Source organism: Callorhinus ursinus, unplaced genomic scaffold (assembly GCF_003265705.2).
Source record: "Callorhinus ursinus isolate GAN/ISIS: 27379988/994484 unplaced genomic scaffold, GSC_fseal_2.0 scaffold4, whole genome shotgun sequence".
In the NCBI taxonomy this organism is placed as follows: Eukaryota; Metazoa; Chordata; class Mammalia; order Carnivora; family Otariidae; genus Callorhinus; species Callorhinus ursinus.
The window spans coordinates 39,474,199-39,494,634 of NW_027397066.1; the positions used below are offsets into that span (position 1 = coordinate 39,474,199).

At 39.7% G+C, this 20,436-nt stretch overlaps 1 protein-coding gene across 7 annotated transcripts in view; it reads right to left on the reverse strand.

The window, feature by feature from the left end:
• Positions 1–20,436, reverse strand: part of CORIN (corin, serine peptidase) — a 239,852-nt gene that overhangs the window by 214,485 nt on the left and 4,931 nt on the right. The window contains exon 1 of one of the 7 annotated variants that reach the window (XM_073891623.1): positions 10,194–10,267. The exons of the other annotated variants lie outside the window; for them this stretch is intronic. The gene's annotated coding sequence lies outside the window, so the exon portion shown is untranslated. Of the gene's footprint in view, positions 1–10,193; positions 10,268–20,436 lie in introns of those variants that run through there. 7 annotated transcript variants of the gene reach the window in all.

A 20,436-nucleotide genomic window follows, 5' to 3' on the forward strand; every position in this document is an offset into this window, starting at 1 on the left:
ATATGCTGTCTGCAAGAGACTCATTTTAGACCCAAAGACACCCCCAGATTGAAAGTGAGGGGGTGGAAAACCATTTACCGTGTTAATGGACACCAAAAGAAAGCTGGGGTAGCAATCCTTATATCAGACAAATTAGATTTTAAACCAAAGACTATAGTAAGAGATGAGGAAGGACACTATATCATACTTAAAGGGTCTATCCAACAAGAAGATCTAACAATTGTAAATATCTACGCCCCTAACATGGGAGCAGCCAATTATATAAGCCAATTAATAACAAAAGCAAAGAAACACATCGACAACAATACAATAATGGTGGGGGACTTTAACACCCCCCTCACTGAGATGGACAGATCCATCTAAGCAAAAGATCAACAAGGAAATAAAGACTTTAAATGACACACTGGACCAAATGGACTTCACAGATATATTCAGAACATTCCAACCCAAAGCAACAGAATACACATTCTTCTCTAGTGCCCATGGAACATTCTCCAGAACAGATCACATCCTAGGCCACAAATCAGGTCTCAACTGGTACCAAAAGATTGGGATCATTCCCTGCCTATTTTCAGACCACAATGCTTTGAAACTAGAACTCAGTCACAAGAGGAAAGTCAGAAAGAACTCAAATACATGGAGGCTAAAGAGCATCCTACTAAAGAATGAATGAGTCAACCAGGAAATTAAAGAAGAATTTAAAAAATTCATGGAAACAAATGAAAATGAAAACACAACTGTTCAAAATCTTTGGGATGCAGCAAAGGCAGTCCAAAGTGGAAAACCCTTTCTCAAGAAACAAGAAAGGTCTCAAATACACAACCTAACCCTACACCTAAAGGAGCTGGAGAAAGAACAGCAAAAAAAGCCTAAACCCAGAAGAAGAAGAGAAATAATAAAGATCAGAGCAGAAATCAATGAAATAGAAACCAAAAGAACAGTAGAACAGATCAATGAAACTAGGAGCTGGTTCTTTGAAAGAATTAATAAGATTGATAAACCCCTGGCCAGACTTATCAAAAAGAAAAGAGAAATGAGCCAAATAAATAAAATCATGAATGATAGAGGAGAGATCACAACCAACACCAAAGAAATACAAACAATTATAAGAACACATTATGAGCAACTATATGCCTGCAAATTAGACAATCTGGAAGAAATGGATGCATTCCTAGAGATGTATCAACTACCAAAACTGAACCAGGAAGAAATAGAAAACCTGAACAGACCTATAACCACTAAGGAAATTGAAGCAGTCATCAAAAATCTCCCAACAAACAAGAGCCCAGGGCCAGATGGCTTCCCAGGGGAATTCTACCAAACATTTAAAGAAGAATTAATACTATTCTGAAACTGTTCCAAAAAATAGAAATGGAAGGAAAACTTCCAAACTCGTTTTATGAGGCCAGGATTACCTTGATCCCAAAACCAGACAAAGACCCCATTAAAAAGGAGAATTACAGATCAATATCCCTGATGAACATGGATGCAAAAATTCTCACCAAAACACTTGCCAATAGGATCCAACAGTACATTAAAAGGATTATTCACCACGACCAAGTGGGATTTATTCCTGGCCTGAGAGGTTGGTTCAACATCCGCAAATCAATCAATGTGATACAATACATTAATAAAAGAAAGAACAAGAACCATATGATCCTCTCAACAGATGCAGAAAAAGCATTTGACAAAGTACAGCACCCTTTCTTGATCAAAACTCTTCAAAGTATAGGGATAGAGGGTACATTCCTCAATATCATAAAAGCCATCTATGAAAAACCCACAGCGAATATCATTCTCAATGAGGAAAAACTGAGAGCTTCCCCCTAAGGTCAGGAACATGGCAGAGATGTCCACTATCACCACTGCTATTCAACATAGTACTAGAAGTCCTCGCCACAGCAATCAGACAACAAAAAGAAATAAAAGGCATCCGAATCCGCAAAGAAGAAATCAAACTCTCACTCTTTGCAGATGATATGATACTTTATGTGGAAAACCCAAAAAACTCCACCCCAAAACTGCTAGACTTCATACAGGAATTCAGTAAAGTGGCAGGATATAAAATCAATGCACAGAAAGCCAACGGCAAGGGATGCAAGGGCAAAAATGAACTATTGGGACCTCATCAAGATAAGAAGCTTTTGCACAGCAAAAGGAACAGTCAACAAAACCAAAAGACAACCGACAGAATGGGAGAAGGTGTTTGCAAATGACGTATCAGATATAGGGCTAGTATCCAAAATCTATAAAGAACTTATCAAACTCAACACCCAAAGAACAAATGATCCAATCAAGAAATGGGCAGAAGACATGAACAGACATCTTTCCAAAGAAGACATCCAAATGGCCAGCAGACACATGAAAAAGTACTCAACATCGCTCAGCATCAGGGAAATCCAAATCAAAACCTCAATGAGATACCACCTCACACCAGTCAGAATGGCTAAAATTAACAAGTCAGGAAACGACAGATGTTGGCGGGGATGCGGAGAAAGGGGAATCCTCCTACACTGTTGGTGGGACTGCAAGCTGGTGCAGCCACTCTGGAAAACAGTATGGAGTTTCCTCAAAAAGTTGAAACTAGAGCTACCCTATGACCCAGCAATTGCACCACTGGGTATTTACCCCAAAGATACAAATGTAGTGGTCTGAAGGGGTACGTGCACCCCGATGTTTATAGCAGCAATGTCCACAATAGCCAAACTATGGGAAGTGCCAAGATGTCCATCAACAGGGCGCCTGGGTGGCTCAGTTGGTTAAGCGACTGCCTTCGGCTCAGGTCATGATCCTGGAGTCCCGGGATCGAGTCCCACATCGGGCTTCCTGCTCAGCAGGGAGTCTGCTTCTCCCTCTGACCCTCTTCCCTCTCGTGCTCTCTATCTCTCGTTCTCTCTCTCTCTCAAATAAATAAATAAAATCTTTAAAAAAAAAATGTTTAAAAAAAAAAAAAAAGACAGATAAAAAGATAAATATAAATAGATATATATATATATATATATATATATATATATATACACAATGGAATATTATGCAGCCATCAAAAGGAATGAAATCTTGCCATTTGCAATGACATGGATGGAACTGGAGGGTGTTATGCTGAGTGAAATAAGTCAATCATAGAAAGACATGTATCATATGATCTCACTGATATGAGGAATTCTTAATCACAGGAAACAAACTGAGGGTTGCTGGAGTGGTGGGGGGTGGGAGGGATGGGGTGGCTGGGTGATAGACATTGGGGACGGTATGTGCTATGGTGAGCGCTGTGAATTGTGTAAGACTATTGAATCGCAGACCTGTACCTCTGAAACAAATAATACATTATATGTTAAAAAAAAAAGAAGAAGATAGTAGGAAGGGAAAAATGAAGGCGGGAAATCAGAGGGAGGGACGAATCATGAGAGACTATGGACTCTGAGAAACAAACTGAGGGTTCTAGAGGGGAGGGGGTGGGGGGAGGGTTTAGCCTGGTGATGGGTATTAAGGAGGGCACGTACTGAATGGAGCACTGGGTGTTATACGCAAACAATGAATCATGGAACACTATATCAAAAACTAATGATGTAATGTATGGTGATTAACATAACATAATAAAAAAAAAAAAGACCAGAGAGCTCTTTTTTTTTTTTAATTTGGCCTAGTTCTATGGTTTTCAGAACTGCTTAGAACACATTGTCCACTCACCAGCTCTGTCCCTGTGAAAACAGACTAAGCTTTTACCCTGAGTCATACAGTACTGAATCTAGATGCCCAAGTCCTTTGAAGGACCAGATCCCATGGCCCTCATCGTCAGAGGTGCAAAACCACCCATCCCTCAGTATAGCTGCCCCTTTGGGGGTAAGAAATAGACCTTTTCCTGAATTTCTATGCTTCCATGCCTCCTCCCTGGCCAGATATGGCATAACGGAGGATTACTACCTCACCGCAGCCAGACAGTAAGAGATATGTTTTAGAAATGGCCTGTCTGTAGTATTTTTCAATTTCTTTCTGGAGCTCACATTTCAAAATTACCTTTAAAACCTTGATCTAATTAAGTAAAGCCTCAATTACCTGGGATCTTTAAATACATAAATTTTCTATTCTCTACCCTTCAGAGAGATGGAAAAATCATAAGAAAATAAGTAAACTGTCAAGAATTAAATTTATAAAATATTGCCAGAGAATGTTTTGGAATTCTGAAAAATGTGGAATCTTCTACAGTTTCTATAGTTCAGAATATTTTGCCTTGAGAATGCAAGTCTTGGCCCTCATGATCAGTTTTCAAAGACGTGGATGTTATTTCTCATAGCATAGTGTAAGTAACATCATTTCAAGAGGAAAAAAAATCACGATAGAAAGGAGATTCAAGTTGATATTTCATTCATGAAAAACCTAATTAACAACAACAACAAAAACCCTACTCCCTGCCCATTCCAAGATTTTGCTAAGCATAGGCTATCCTTGACCTACAATAGCTCTGAAAGTGGTAATATTCATCCAAAGATACTGTCTATAAAGAGACTAATATCATGCTTGCTACTGCTATCTTGCTACTTCTTAATGTACAGCATCAGATGTAGAGAGATATATTGATTATTTTTATTTCAAATAGGGTTTGTTTAAATTATAACCAAAGATCAGGCAAACTTGAGGTAATATATAAACTGTTTTAAGAGTAACAGAGTATTTTGGAAAATGTGGAAGTTAATTCTACCTTCATAACCTGATACCATGCTATTGATTTTCTTAAATAGCAAAATGGCTATATACAATTATGTAGACTTAGTTAATATAGGACAGTTAGTCAACAGTCTGTGAATTTTAGCCACATACAAATATTACTACCCCAAGGTTATTCTAATTCATATGTTGATCTGGTAGATTTAGTAAAATTCCATTTATTACTTTGAATTTATGATATGAGCAAGTCATTCTTAAACCAAAATGACAGCACACATTTCAGTGGATGGGATTTTATGCAAAATTATGGCAGAATTCAATAACCATCTGTCCTACCAAAAAAGATTTGCTTACAATGTTAAAAACAATTCAAAAGAAAAATTCGTCCCAAACCCAAATTATGTATTGGTTTAAGACTAACTTAGCACCTTAGTTCTCTAGGCAGGAAGCTGATGAACTGCTAATGTATTCTGGACTCTGCTGCTTTAGTGGCACAGAGGATGACAAGGTCACTCTGACTGGTTTGGCCTGAGCAGGACACAGAAGCTCCCTCTAAACTCTGTGGGGATATTACGCTGTCACATGTTAATACACTCACAGTGCTGAAGAAAATCCAGACACCAAGTCTCCACTTGCTGCTAGATAGTCAGCTTGGAACATTGTCTTGTACAACCATAACTCCAAAATGTGATCTGAATTGTTTTCTCAGTATTAAAGAAAGAGCTAATCCAACCCACTTCCACTGTCTATCCACTGAGCAAAAACAAGCCAACTGTTACCCCATATTTAAGAAGTAAGTCTGCCAGAGCTAGATGCTTTCCTCTCTGTTCTCAATAAACTACGATATTCTCTATATGAATTAAAAGATTTATTGAATAAGAGATCAGTGATTTAGTTACACTCAAACCAGACATCTGTTAATTCTCCAAATATTAGCTCCCACTCTACCAATAAGCAAAATGCCTCCAAAATCATCCATTGGTGAATTATGCCAAACCCAAATGCCTTTTGTTGTAATGTTTGTTTTTAATGTTCCAAGAGGCATGAAGAACAAGCATCTGGTTTTCAGTAAGTCTTTTCATCCCATTTTCTGGTATTTAATTGATGCATACAAAGTTCAAAGAACTCATGAGCGCTCTCAAAATGAAATTACTCCGTTCACACCAAAACACATGGTTCTGCAAGCCAACCATATTCACGTTTTCTCCTCTGAAAATTAACATAACAGCAGCACCAGATAGTACCCCCATCCCAAGTCTCATTTACACATCCCAGAATGGATGCTCAGTACAGAGACTAAAGAGCAACAAATATTTTTCCTGTTGAGGAGACTAATAATAATAACCCAGGACCCAGGCAGCATATCACTTCAGTGTTTCTGTTTTGAGGGTGGCATTGTTTAGCCAAAGTCTGAAATATGACAGGGAAGACTGGAATGTTTCAGAAGCAACTTGTACAATATTGTCTCCACCACTGAAAATCTAGGTGACCTTATAAAGCCTTCACTGAGTCCCAACCATATTTCCATATCTGTAAGTAAGGGGTGAAAAATAAATGTCTTGCGCCAACCACAAATATTCCAAAAATAAAATGAAATTAGTAAGGCAAAAGAAAAGAAGAAGAATAACAATGTCTCTTTAAGTTCGGAAAGCTCTAAGAATCCTGATTTCTCTCCAACACATTGGGTGGAGTTTGCTCAATTTGGTCTCTGGAGGAAAGTTATAATAATCTTTATTCCAGGGAGGAGATGTCTTCAGAGGCAATAGGAAAACCTTTTAAGATAAACCTCATTTTCTTCAGAGCAAGGTGGGAGTCTCATATTTCTATTCAGTTACAGAAGATGATCTCAGAACAAAACAAGAGGCAACTCCCCATCTAGACAAGCTAGATAAATAGGGCCCTGGGTCCTTTTTGTGAGATGACTTTGCCCCTAATCTCAAACATGTCAATGTTACCATTTTGTAGCAGTCAAAAATCTTCAAGTAATAAAAGATTCCTTTTAAAGTAGATACAACATCAGAAATCTTTCTACATATATTAAAGTGTCTCAAAGCCTTTTCAGTATATTGCTTTGGAAACAGTGACAACTACAGAGGGAAAAGATAGGAGGGTTGGGTTATCCATCCCTCAGGAAGTTAAATGTTTGACATTTATTCGTTAAAATGTTTTAAATTTCACATCCCAATTATAAGTTACTGTATTTCAAAGGATTCTATAGCAAAATCCAGAGACGCCTAACATATTATCAAATGAAGCCAAACCTATTTTTCATGGAGCATTAAGAAAACTGTTGAGTGTGGGCAGTTCTCAAAGACCTAATTGACTCATTGATCCTATGACAATGGAAATGTTGTGACTTTTAAAAATTCAAACAGATTGGCAAAGTGAGTACAGGACTAAAATATTGACTCCCTACAGCTGAAAACAATCAGGGAATGCATACGAGACAAACTGGATTTTATGCTCTACAACAATCCATTTCAGGCATTTCAATGCAAAGTAAAACATAAACAGATGTTGAAAACAGTTAACCTACTGAACCTACCTGCTAAAAGGAATCCTGCAGTAAGAAAAAAAGAAAAAAAGTACAAGTAAAGATTTTATGTGTTAGATGAAGCAGCAATTTCCTTCTGAATACCTGGAGCAAAGGGATGAATTCCAAACTTAACATTCATCATTTGTTTTGCTATATTTCATGAACATTCTGGTTGGAAAATACAGAGAAGTTCTGTGTTATGTTCCATGACAAAAGATGTCTATGCCACATGTTAAGATCTGATTAATTTGACTTATTCTGCTCATGCTTATTTAGCACCTATTCTGTGCACAGCTGGGCTACAGGAATATAAAGATGAGAAAGACATAGTCCCTGCCTCTGGGAGTTGATAGCCTACCTCCCAGGAGATGCACAACTTCAGGAGTGACTTCAAAACCCAGGGACAGGACAGTAATACACATATGTAGAAAGGACAACAAGTCAACCATAAGAGTAGAGTGAACTAGGGCACAGTCAGGTCACACTGTTATGTTTTTAAAAATATGTAAGCTTTCACTTTTGCACCAAGATGGAACAAGAGTATTTCTTGAGCATTTGGGTCTCAAAGCTTGTGTGTTTTGGTTGGGGGAGGAGGGAAGCCAAAGGAAATCAACGTAATTGGCATTTTAAGCAGGGCAATTTTTCACTGATGGGACTCACACATATTTCAGGACATTTGGCATCCCTGGACACCGCCTAATAAATGCCAGCAGTAACTTCCCCCCCCCCACCGCCCACCCCAGCCCAGGCATTGTGACCCACGATGCATCCTCCATTATTTCCAAATGCCCCCAGGGTACTACAGTTTCTGGTTGAGAAGCATTTGGGCTGTCCAGCAGGCATCTATTGAACACATACTGCACGGTCAGCTCAATGCCCTGGATGCAAGGTAAAGTCTTCAGTTAGCAAATTTCTCCCACATTCTATAGGCATTAACTAACACTGAGAGTTAATATCTTTAATAAACACTGAGAGTTTATACCTTTTTTCCAAAGGGAGATAGTATAATTTTTGAGATCAAACATCATGTCTCTTAATTGTGACCCTCATCCTACCTGGCATATAAAAGGACACAGAATCTTAATGTCAACATTAATTAAAGAGGAGAAGCATAATTTATTAAGCCTTTCAAAACCTAACATCTACTACATTAAACCAGGAATGGCAAGGAAGAGTAAGGAGTAGTATTTGGGGGGAAATACACATGGGGTGATTATTTCTTGGGCAGACAGGGCATGAGGCCTTAAGCTTTGGTTGGACCTGTACCAAGTGGGGTTCACATAGGATTTTAGACTTTGGACAATCTTTGCAGCCTCTGCCCCCAAGCTACATAGCTGTAACTTGGCCTAGGGTTTCAAGTGAGGCTGAGGTAGGATCAGACCTTTGTAGTTCTGGAGGTGAGCAGAACAAAACGTGCTGTTAGGAAACTACAAAGCAGTTGAGATGCTTTGGCTCTCCAGGAGTAGACGTGAACTTCTAGTTTTGACTATTTGTGCCAGTCTTAGAAAAGATATTGAAGAAAGGCTGTCCCAGGTTCCATTTCTTATTATGTTGTTTTAAACTATAGTCAGGGCCATGGAAAGAAACCAGTAAGTGGAGGTAACAACACCTCAGATGTACGGGGCTTATCCAAAGGCCTTAGCCATCCTCCATCACACGGTCCTAATCCACCCTGGATTTGTTAAATAAGCTTTGACCCTGGCTTTAGATTTAGAGGCTAGTTCATGGATTCTGTCAGGGAAAGGTGGCAGATTTTGTTTCAAAACAAACAAAAAGAATGATGGCTTTATCATCTTGTATTCCATCTTCCCGAGGTGAAGTAGGAACACAACTAAATACAATTTTTATAAATGCAATCTTAAAAAGGCCATTTAAAAAGCCTGTGCATTGAACAATCTGTCTTGACAAAATCAATTTAACTCAGGGAGTCAAAGGAGATGTGGAATGGTTTAAAAAACATACTTCAGTCTTATCTCCAAAACAACAAACTAATGAAGCTAGAGGCAGAAAGAGATTTCCGTAAGAGAAAGGCTGAGACTTGAGCCAATGAGCTGAGCAGAAAGGAAGAAGAAAACATGACTCTGAAGGTCTAGATAAAGACTAGCAAAGTTGCACCTGGGTCTACTACGGTTAAAGGGGCTATTAGAAAGGGGAAGATAGTTTTGATGGTTATTAGATAATAATATATGCCTGGAACCCAAAGAAATCAAACAGAGGAAGAAGGGTAAGATCTCAAAGAACAAATGAATTAATTGCCCCCAAGGAGGCAAGCACTGGAGAAATTACTGAAAGCTGGCCTCTTAAACCTGCCAGTGGACTGTTCATTGCAAGAGCAATTCGGAAACCAAGCTTTCTAGATTGTATAGCTATGCCAAGTGGCTACTGAAAACAGTATTCATGGAACACACAGAGGAGAAAGAGAGTAAATAGTTATACAGATCTTCATTCAATATAATCGTGCTAAGTGCTATATAGAGTAACTACTGGGTAAATAATTTGTGGTACCGTGAAAATGAACATACAAAACTAACTTCCACTTTTTCATGAAGACTTACCATGTTATTCTTAACTACAACAGGAAACAGTCTAATACTGAAAATACTTTGGTGAAAAGGAATTCTAATGAATATTTACTTATTAGCACTCAAAACTGAATTACTAGAATTATTTCACCCATAATTAAATAATTTACCTTCCCCTTTTCTTTCTAATGATGGTTTCAAATGTTTTTAACATGTTAATACATATTTACAATATAACCTGTGCTGCTTAATAGTTATGGTCATAGTCCAAAGTATTAAGAATTACAAAGCATTTCTTAAAATTATAAGAAATTGATGATGAAAAAGATGACTTTTCAGAATATAATTCTCATTGGCCCAGCCATCATATCTTTAAATTTTGTTTTGATATCTTTCCACAGTTAGTATTCCCAAGTAAAAGAACATTTTAAAAATCAGTTTATGATTGTATCAAAAAGGATAAAATGGGGCACCTGGGTGGCTCAGTCGTTAAGCGTCTGTCTTCGTCTCAGGTCATGATCCCAGGGTCCTGGGATTGAGCCCCACATCGGGTTCCCTGCTCCGCCGGAAGCCTACTTCTCCCTCTCCCACTCCCCCTGCTTGTGTTCCCTCTCTCGCTGTGTCTCTCTCTGTCAAATAAATAAATAAACTCTTAAAAAAAAAAAAGGATAAAATACCTAGGAATAAATTTAACTAAGGAAGTAAAAGACCTGTACTCTGAAAACCATAAGACATTGATGAAATAAATTAAAGATGACACAAACAAATACAAAGATCTACCATGCTCATGGGTTAGAAGAATTAATATTGCTAAAATATCCATACTCTCATAAGCAATTTACAGATTCAGTGCAATTCCTATCAAAATACCAAGAGCATTTTTCACAGAACTAGAATAATCCTAAAATTTGTATAGGACCACAAAAGACCTGGAATAGCTAAAGCAATTGAGAAAGAAGAACAAAGCTGGGGGTATCCCAATCCCAGATTTCAAGATATAATACAGAGGAACTATAATCAAAACAGTGTGATACTGGCACAAAAACAGACACATAGATCAATGGAACAGAACAGAGAACCCACAAATAAACCCACACTTACATGGTCAATTAATCTATGAAAAAGGAGGCAAGAATATACAGTAAGAAAAAGTCTTTTCAATAAATGGTGGTGGGAAAATTGGATAGCTACATGCAAAAGAATGAAACTGGACTTTCTTAAACCACTGTTTTACACCGTATACAAAAATGAACTCAAAATAGATGATAGACCTAAATGTGAGACCTGAAACCATAAAACTCCTAAAAGAAAACAAAGGCAATAATCTCTTTGACATCAGCCTTAGCAACATGTTTTTAGATAGGTCTCCTAAAGCAAGTGAAACAAAAGCAAAATTAAACTATTGGGACTACACAAAAATAAAAAGCTTTTGCATACCAAAGAAAACTATCAACAAAACAAAGAGGCAACTTATGGAATGGGAGAAGATATTTGCAAATGATTTATCCAATAAGGGATTAATATCCAAAATATATAAAGAAATGATACAACTCAACACCAAAAAACCTCCCAAATCTGAATAGACGTTTTTCCAAAGAAGACATACAGATGGCTAAAAGACACATGAAAAGATGCTCAATGTCACTAATCATCAGGGAAATGCAAATAAAAACTGCAATGAGATATCATTTTACACCTGTCAGAATGGATAGTATCAGAATGACAAGAATTAACAAGTGTTGGTGAGGATGTGAAGAAAATGGAACCCTCGTGCACTCTTGGTGGGAATATAAATTGGTGCAGCCCCTGTGGAAAACAGTATGGAGATGCCTCAAAAATTAAAAATATAAATACCATATTATCCAGTAATTCCATTATTGGGTATTTACTCAAAGAAAACAAAAATATTAATTTGGGAAAAGATATATGCACTTTTATGTTTATTGCAGCATTATTTACAATAGCCAAGGTATGGCAGCAACTCAAGTGTCTGTCAATAGATGAATGGATAAAAAAAATAGCGGCTCAGGTCATGGTCCCAGGGTCCTGGGATCAAGTCCCACATCGGGCTCCCTGCTCAGTGGGAAGCCTGCTTCTCCCTCTGCCTGCAGCTCCCCCTGCTTGTGCTCTCTCTCTCTCTCTGACAAATAAATAAATAAATAAAATCTTAAAAAAAAATAGTGGAATATTAGTCTGCCATAAAAAGAATAAGATCTTGCCATTTGTGACAACACGGATGATCTAGAGGGTATTATGCTAAGTGAAGTAAGTCAAAAAAGACAAATGCCAAATGATTTCACTTACATGTGGAATCTAAAAAATACAAAATAAATGAACAGACAGACTTAAATACCAAGAACAAACTGGTGGTTGTCAGAGGGGAAGTGGGTGGGAGGATGGGCAAATAGGTGAAAGGGAAATTTTTTAAAATTATATTATTTCATAAAGAATAACATTTGCCAATTCTCCTGAATTGCTTTCCAGTGCTAAAGTTGTCTATACTTTGAGACCAAACAAAACATATAAATGATAAATGTTTTAAAATATGTAGTATGTTTTGAATGTATCTAATTTGCTTATGAAAAGGCCAACCTCTGAATCCAAATTAGGAGACTGGGTATTTTTAAATGTTTAATAATTGCCTAAATGCAGTGTATTGACATTTATCCTTACAAAAATGCAATTAAAAATCATGATTGTGAACTAAGTGATTATAAATAATCCTGTTTTCATATGAAGAACTTAGAAAAAATTCTCCTTTCGGAAATGTAAGATTGTGTATTAACAGTGTACTTTTTGTTTACTGCCTCCCCCCCGCAAAAAAGTTGCGTGATTACTAATAGTCTTAGTGTAGATACAAACATAAAAAGTTTTAAATCTCGTGAAATTATTAAGTAAAATGTATTTACTTTTTTCTCTTTTTTTAAAAATTTGAAACAACCACCTATTTATAGGAAAGGTGGAAGTACAATACAAAGAACTATTCTTCTGAACCATTTCGTAAGTTGCCAACTGGATCCCTATCACTCTGGAATCTGACAGTGGATATTTCCTACAAACAAGGACATTCTCCTACATAACTACAGCACAACCACCAAAACCAGGAAATTATACTGATAGACTTTTACCATCTAATTCTCAGAACTCACTCAGGTTTTATTAATAGTCCCAATAATACCTCTTTTACCAAAAGAGTCTAATTTAGAATTGGATGTCACACTTGGTTTTCATGTTTCCTTTGTCTCCTTCAGTCTTCCTTTGACCTCCATGACTTTGACACTTTTGTAAATTACAGACCAGTTATTTTGTGGAGCGTTGAGTTGTGGTTTAGGATTAAATTCAGACGTCTGTAGCAGAAATATCACAAAAGTGATCCTATAGTCTTCTCATTGCCTCCTATCAATGTATTACTTTACTGATAAAATCACATCAATCACATGGTATCTGCCAAGCCTCCCTCCTATAATATTATTTTCTTCCTCCCCCCCCATCTGTGTAATCAATAAGTATTTTGTGGTGAGGTATTGAAATTATGTAAATATCCCATCCCTTCAAATTTTCAATTTATCCTTTTTTTGGCATGTGCATGAACTCTTGGTTTCCTATTTTATTCAATGGTTTATCATCTGTTACCACCATTACTTATTTTGACGCTAAACGGCTCTCCAATTGGCCAGTGGGAGCCAAGTCAGTCTGGCTTCTACGTGCTATTGTTCCTTGAGCCCTTTCTTGCTTTCTGGAACAAGATGGCTGTTTCAGACTCATCTTATACTTTCCTTGCCTCACCCTTGGAATTAGCCATTTCTCCAAGAACCTTGGTTCCTTTTTGTAAAAAACGGTATCTAAAACCTAGAGCTGGCTGTCCCTTGGAACCCACAGGGTGTGCTCACTGCTCTTAGGTTGTCACTGTTCCCAGTGTCTTTCGGCAGACAAGAACCACAGGGGGAAATGTATTTATCTTTTGTCCACATATACATACACACATTACGTCTGTATTTATCTATCTTTATATGTTGAAACATACATTTATACCCATATCTCCAATTCCAGTCCCATATCACAGGGTTCTAGATTTAGCTTTCTGCCTTTCTTTATCTTTAACTCCTTTTTCCCATAGCAAGAGACTATGGGAAAGTGGCTTATTCTTGTTGTGTGTAATTATTTGATCAGTCCTCCAGGCTGCAACAAGTCTCCCGGCCCCATCTCCAGCCCCATCTCCACATGGGGCGCCCGGTTCACGCTGTCTGAGCTCTGACGTCCTGCCTCAGCTGCCCCCATGCTTGGCTGCCTTCTTCATCCCACTCAAGCTCTGACCCCACACCCAGGCTGACCCCATACCCACCCCTCCTCTCCCTACTTGGGCTCCAACACACCCCGCAGGGCACCACTCCACGGCTAAGGTCTTGGCCACTGCACTGCCCCCCCCCCCCCGTTTCAGTACTCGGCTCTTCACCAAGGGGCAAGAATAGGAAGATCCAAACAAAGGTTTAAAATCTATAGAAAGCAATCATGTTCTTCCTTTGTTCACTCTTTTCCCACTTCGATAAAAAAGATGGATAAGATGACAAGATCTGGGGCCTTCAGCCTTCTCCCCTACCTTGAAGTCAGGAGGTTGTGAGTGTGTGTATTGTGTGTTTCACATTTGATGCTGCAGCAGCCAGACCACCACAGAAGCTCTGCGTTCATCGCTTCCTATCTGACTTGACCAATGTCCGGGCCACACTGCAGAGCATTCAACACTCTATTAAGGGGGAAAAGGTCAAATTGGATAATTTGTTATATTTTCCCTTTGTCTTTGAGAAATGTGAGTGGAGAAACAACAAACTTTTTAAAAAGAAAAGCCCGCTTTTAAAAATTAAAAAAATAAATAAAAATTTAATTTTGTTTTAATTTTTAAAAATTCTTAATAAAAATTACAATAGTTATCCCATGAGTTTTGTTTACTTCCACTAGGAAGAATAAATAATTTTTCTGGAAAGAAGATATTTTTCACCTGTTGGGAAAGCTCTCTTCAAGGAAGAAAGGAAGAGCGTTGCCTGCTTTCAGGAGTTTCTGACACAAAATGATTGGAGAATATTATTAGTTAGGATTATTTATCTCTTATCCAGAGAGAATTTTTGTTCTTCTTTATTGACATTCCATTGATAGAGGTCAAGTCAAAACAATCCAAATGAAAAGTGTGGGTGCTAGACAGGAGGGAGTGAGGAAGACAATCAGAGGTGGCCCCAAGATGACCCAGACCACTGACCCTGGCACATAAATCAGCTCTTGCAGGTCTTTCCAAGGGACCACTTGACTTTCTTGCCAAGGACATCTTTGGAAAGGCTCATCTCTGTTTCAATTTCAGAAAGGATGGGAAGCTCAACTGTATTGTTATGCAGAAGATGGTAGCATAAAAATCACCATTAGCCAGGTTTAGGACTATAGTTACCAATTCTGGAATTTACAGTAAAAAACAAAACAAAACAAAACAAAAACACAAAGACCAGGAGAGAGGGAGCTAGTCTCTCAAATTTGCCCTAACTCCTCCAGAGGATGAACCCGGACAAAGCCTAAGTTCTTCATCCCTTCCTGGCTTGATTCTGCTACCCACCCCCTTGCCTGCAACTGGTCATCTCCAGTGGGCCGCTGGGTGTGAGCACTTTGAAGGGCCTCCCTAGGGCTATTTTTAACTTGGTATTTTCGGTTTATAGCCTTTCCACTGGGGCAGCCCCAGGTCTGAGGGATTCACTCCAGCTGGGAAATCTGAGAAGACAGCTGGCCTGTATGGCAAATGAGGTATTTTTAGCTGAGACTTGGGGATCTCAGGATTGACCTCAGGGTGGGAGACCCAAAAGAGCCATGCAAGAGGAGAGGACTCTCAAGTTCCTTAGCAATGGGGCCGCTCAGCTTATTGTTGGAAGAAGAGTGTGTATATACCCTGGTGGGGGAGGGGAGGCCGGCCTGGGGGCCTTCCCCACAGTAGCGCGGTACCCTCCCCACAGAGGCCAGGCCTGGGACGCCCTCCTGCAGGCCAGGGATTCCCAGGGACCTCCTAACACCTCCCTGCTCACCTGCTCCAACTGCATCCCCTGGAACTTGTTAGAAATGCAAATTCTAGGGTCCCACCCAGCGATAGGTGATTCTCATGCTCACTAAAGGTTGAGAATTAGTGGTCCAATCACATTCACTAGCATTCACAGATAAAAGTATAAGAATAAGGGGCGCCTGGGTGGCTCAGTCATTGGGCATCTGCCTTCAGTTCAGTTCATGTCTCTCTCTGTCAAATAAATAAATAAATAATATCTTTGGGGGGAAAAAAAGTATAAGACTTTACCCCTACCAAACCCCCAGGGCAATACTTTTTTTAAAATTGATAGACATTATTTTCAGCACATTTTTAGATTTAAGAAACTATTGAGTGGATAGTAAAGAGAGCCAGTAACTTTTTCTACACCATTTTTCCCTCCTGTGTACTGTAACCTCTCTCCACTGTTCATCCTCAAGGACAATGACAACAACTGAGTTTTGCCATCAAAGGCTGCACTCGAGTCAGTCAGAAACACTCCACTGCTCAGGGACGACAGCTATAACTGGTAGCAATCCTAGGAATGACAGTGCATCTCTACCCTAGCCCAGGCTGGGATGAAGCCAATAACCATAACTGTCTAAGATGATGGAGCCAGACAAACACCTTCTCAAATCAGTCTTAGAAACGATGTTAACATTAGACTATTAGTAAGGAATTCGTCTCCTTTGGCTGCTGTAACCAATTACCACAGTGGCTGACAACAACACACACTTATTTCCTTATAATCCTGGAGGTTGGAAGTCTGAAATCAGGGTCACTGGGCCAAAGTCAAGGTGTCAGCAAAGCCGCTTCCTTTGGAAGGCTCTCAGGGGAGAATCTGTTTTCTTGCCTTTTCCAGCTTTTAGTGGTTGTCTGTCTGTAGGCCATGGCTGGTGGACCTTCCTGCATCTTGAAAACATGTCTCTCCAACCTCCACACCCACCATCTCATTGCTTCCTTCTCTGACTCTGACTCTCCTGCCCAAGGACATGGGGATTATAGCAGGTCCTCCCAGATAATCCAGGATAATCTCCCCATCTCAGAATCTTAAATAATCACATCTGCAAAGTCTTTTTTGCCATATAAGGGTGCATTCACAGGTCCCGGGAAATAAGACATGGATATATTTGGGGAGACACTATTCAACCTACCATAGTCCATATGGTCCATATTATCCAATATGGTAGACACTAGCCACATGTGGTTACTGAGCATAGAAATGTGACCCATCTGACTCGGGATGTGCTGTAAGAGTATTGAAATTTGAAGACTTATTATTAAAAAAAAAAGTAATATATTTCATGATTAATTTTTCTATGGATTCCAGGTTAAAATTATGAAATCCTAGACACAGTGAGTTAAATAAAATACATTAACATCAATCTGTTTCTTTTTGCCTTTTCAAATGTAGCCACTTTACAGTTTTCTATTATACATGTGGCCAACATTATATTTCTAAGGGATGGTGCTACTGTACACCACAAAGGAAGCAGGGTGATGTGAAATTTCAATTGCTTTATTTTTGTCATACTCATAAGGGAGCCCAGACAAAGAAAACATTTCTTCTTTCAACCTTCTCTAGGGAGAGCAACTGACTACACAGAATTGAGATTTCAAATCCAGAGGGATATTATCTAGGGACAGACACAACTAAATTCGCCACAGATAACAGTAACCAAAAAAAAAACAACTTGTATTCTTACAAAGCACCTCCACAAAGCATTATTTTACTGAATCCTTAATCACAACCGTCTCATGAGGGATCCTGTTCCCATTGTTTTTTGTTGTTTTTTTTTAAGATTTTATTTATTTATTTGACAGAGAGAGACAGTGAGAGCAGGAACACAAGCAGGGGGAGTGGGAGAGGGAGAAGCAGGCTTCCCGCTGAGCAGGGAGCCAGATGTGGGACTCGATCCCAGTACCCTGGGATCATGACCCGAGCCGAAGGCAGACGCTTAACGACTGAGCCACCCAGGCGCCCTCCTGTTCCCATTGTTGAGAGAAGGAAACTGAGCCTAGGGAAATATACTTGCTGGAGGCGCCAACAGCTAAATGATGAGTCAGGTCTGCATGCATGAGCACCCAGGGCTGTGTGAGCCTATTTCCTGGCTTGGATTTAATGGGTTAATCAGACTCACTCTACTTCCTGAGTTATTTTATAACCAAGCTTCCTAAATTTCAGAGATTCAACAATTCTTCCTTTTTTTCCTAAGAAGTCTGTTCCTTTGCTACTCGGAACACATATTTATTATTGTTTGTTTCTTAACAGAATACAGAGGGGTGTGTGTCCTACCTAGCCATTTAAGGAAAATGATTTTTCTCCTGTGTCAAACTGCTCCTCAGCTATGCCCAGAGGCGTATCTGGCTCCCAACTTGATCCTGGGCCATCTACTGGACAAATCAGGGCTCTGGTGATCAGATTTCATCTGATCAGTCTTCTTTGGGGTTGAACGGGAAATTCTGCACTTCAGCAGATGGTCACCATAAGAAGAATCAGCAAAAAGACCCACAAAGGGAGAAGCAGACATTAAGGGCTGCTAGGATGCCCCCTCCCCAGACAGCACTTCTCAAATGTCAGAAAGACAGGAGGGGGAAAAAAAAAAAGGTACAATGCACTGCTCGTTTTCTCTGCCACATTACCACTTCAGCTTTTAGATCTAGAAACCTTGGAGAGTGTCTAGTCCAACTACCTCTTTTTAGCTATGAAGACACCAGGATCAAACAGGCTGACTTCTGTACAGTCTCAAAACAACTTAGTATCAGACAAAGACTAGAACTCCCATTTGTGATTTTCTGTTTTTGTTCAACTTGGACAAATTGTTCTGAATGATCACAGAGAAATAGATTAAACAAAATAATACAGCTTTGATCTCCAAACCACACTACAGAGGAGTGGCATCTTGTTTGCAGGATGAGTCTCTGAAATAGGCACTCAACAGTGAAAATCATGTATGGCCAAAATAATCCTTGAAAATCCTTAAGGAAAGTGCCACACTGGAGACCAATACAACTTCTGTCCATAAACCCCACATGGTCAGGTTTTCCCAGAGATGGAACAGGCTCATCAGTTGAGTGCTAGACGAATTAACTGGTTTGGGGTAGAGGACAAGAAGGCACAAAGCTTTAAACACAGGACCACACAGAGGATGGAGGACTGCATGTGGATACATAGGACGACACCAGTGTTCTGAAACTAACCGTGGATTCCCTTCTCTTATCTTGGGCTCTCACTCCCCGGCACTAGGTAGAATGACAGGCAAAGTGACTCATACTACTTAAACCGTTATCCTTCTAACATGCACTACCGATTTCGTGTTCAGTGCTTAGTTAGAAGCTAAGCTCCACACGTGCATGAATCTTTGTGTTTTTGTCCACTGGTGTACCCCAAAGCCTAGTACTGTGCCTGGCAGAGAAATGTTCATTGAGCAAATGGATGAATCTATTCCTCCTTTTGTCCAGGTTGTGTGGCTGATTCTCATTAGTTGAAGTTATTTGGGTCTGGTACATGACTCTTAACCTCTCAGGGTATTAAGGTGCCCAAGCCAGAAAAACTCACATGGAACAGTTTACAGAGGTTTTTCACTACTCGTGGGGTTCAGGCAGCCCCACATTAAGATTTCCTGGCTCTATCAACCTTTACCATGCTACTGTGACACTTTAGCAGAATGACCTCATGGCTCTGGAGAGTGACATGGTTCACTTTCACAGCTGCATAAAGACCTTTCTTTAAAAGTCTCCCAACTGCTGGAAATAAAAGGTGCCCTTCAAATACTGCTCAAAGGGGTCCTGGGCTGAGCACAACTAGTGGCACCAAAATGTTCTTCGCCACTCACCCCTGTATTTTCTGTCCAACTCCTAAACCACACTGTTGGATGCCTGGCCTTTCTCCACAGATGTCCTCCTGAGCTGCCAACAGAGTTTCAGCACTGATATTGAATGGCAAGATGGATCACCTACAGGACCACCCTGCATCTCCAACCAGCCCATCAAGCACTGACACTGCGCTTGTTGCCACCAGCTCTGATGGTGTGGACATGCAGAAATGTACTGCAAGAGAATATTCAAACAGCTGCCGGAAGGTGAGTTGATGGAGGCAACTGCCAGCAGGCTGAGCGGAAAACACAATTGATGGGCACCCTTCGGCGGAGCTCAGAGCTGAGCAAACACTGTTGCAGAATGCTTGGGGATGAGGCAGACCAACAGCGCTCTGGGACAACAGGGGCTCTATTTGAGCAAAGAGAAAGAAGTCGAGGCTGGCAACAGGGCTGGGAACAGCGACAGGCTCAGGAAGGGGCAGCAGTTCCAGCAATCCAGAAATGAACCATCCCATGGATTCCACACCCATGTAGAAAGCAAACCTAATCTCCCATCCTGCACAGTGATTATTTGTCTGTAAGAATAACCAACGTTGTGGACTGTATTTGGCACAAGCTGATTTAGCAAAGCCCCAGAAACAAAATCAACCTCTAGGGGGTTAGGAATCCAGGCAGGGAAAGGATTACTTATCTGCATCTGTACTGGCTTGAATCGTATCCCGCAAAGGTCATGTCCACTGGAATCTCAGAATGTGACCCTTTTTTTTTTTTTTTTTTTTTGAAATAGGGTCTTGCTTTTGTACTTATTTAGGGTGAGGTCATACTGGATTAGGGCTAGCCCTAAACCAAATA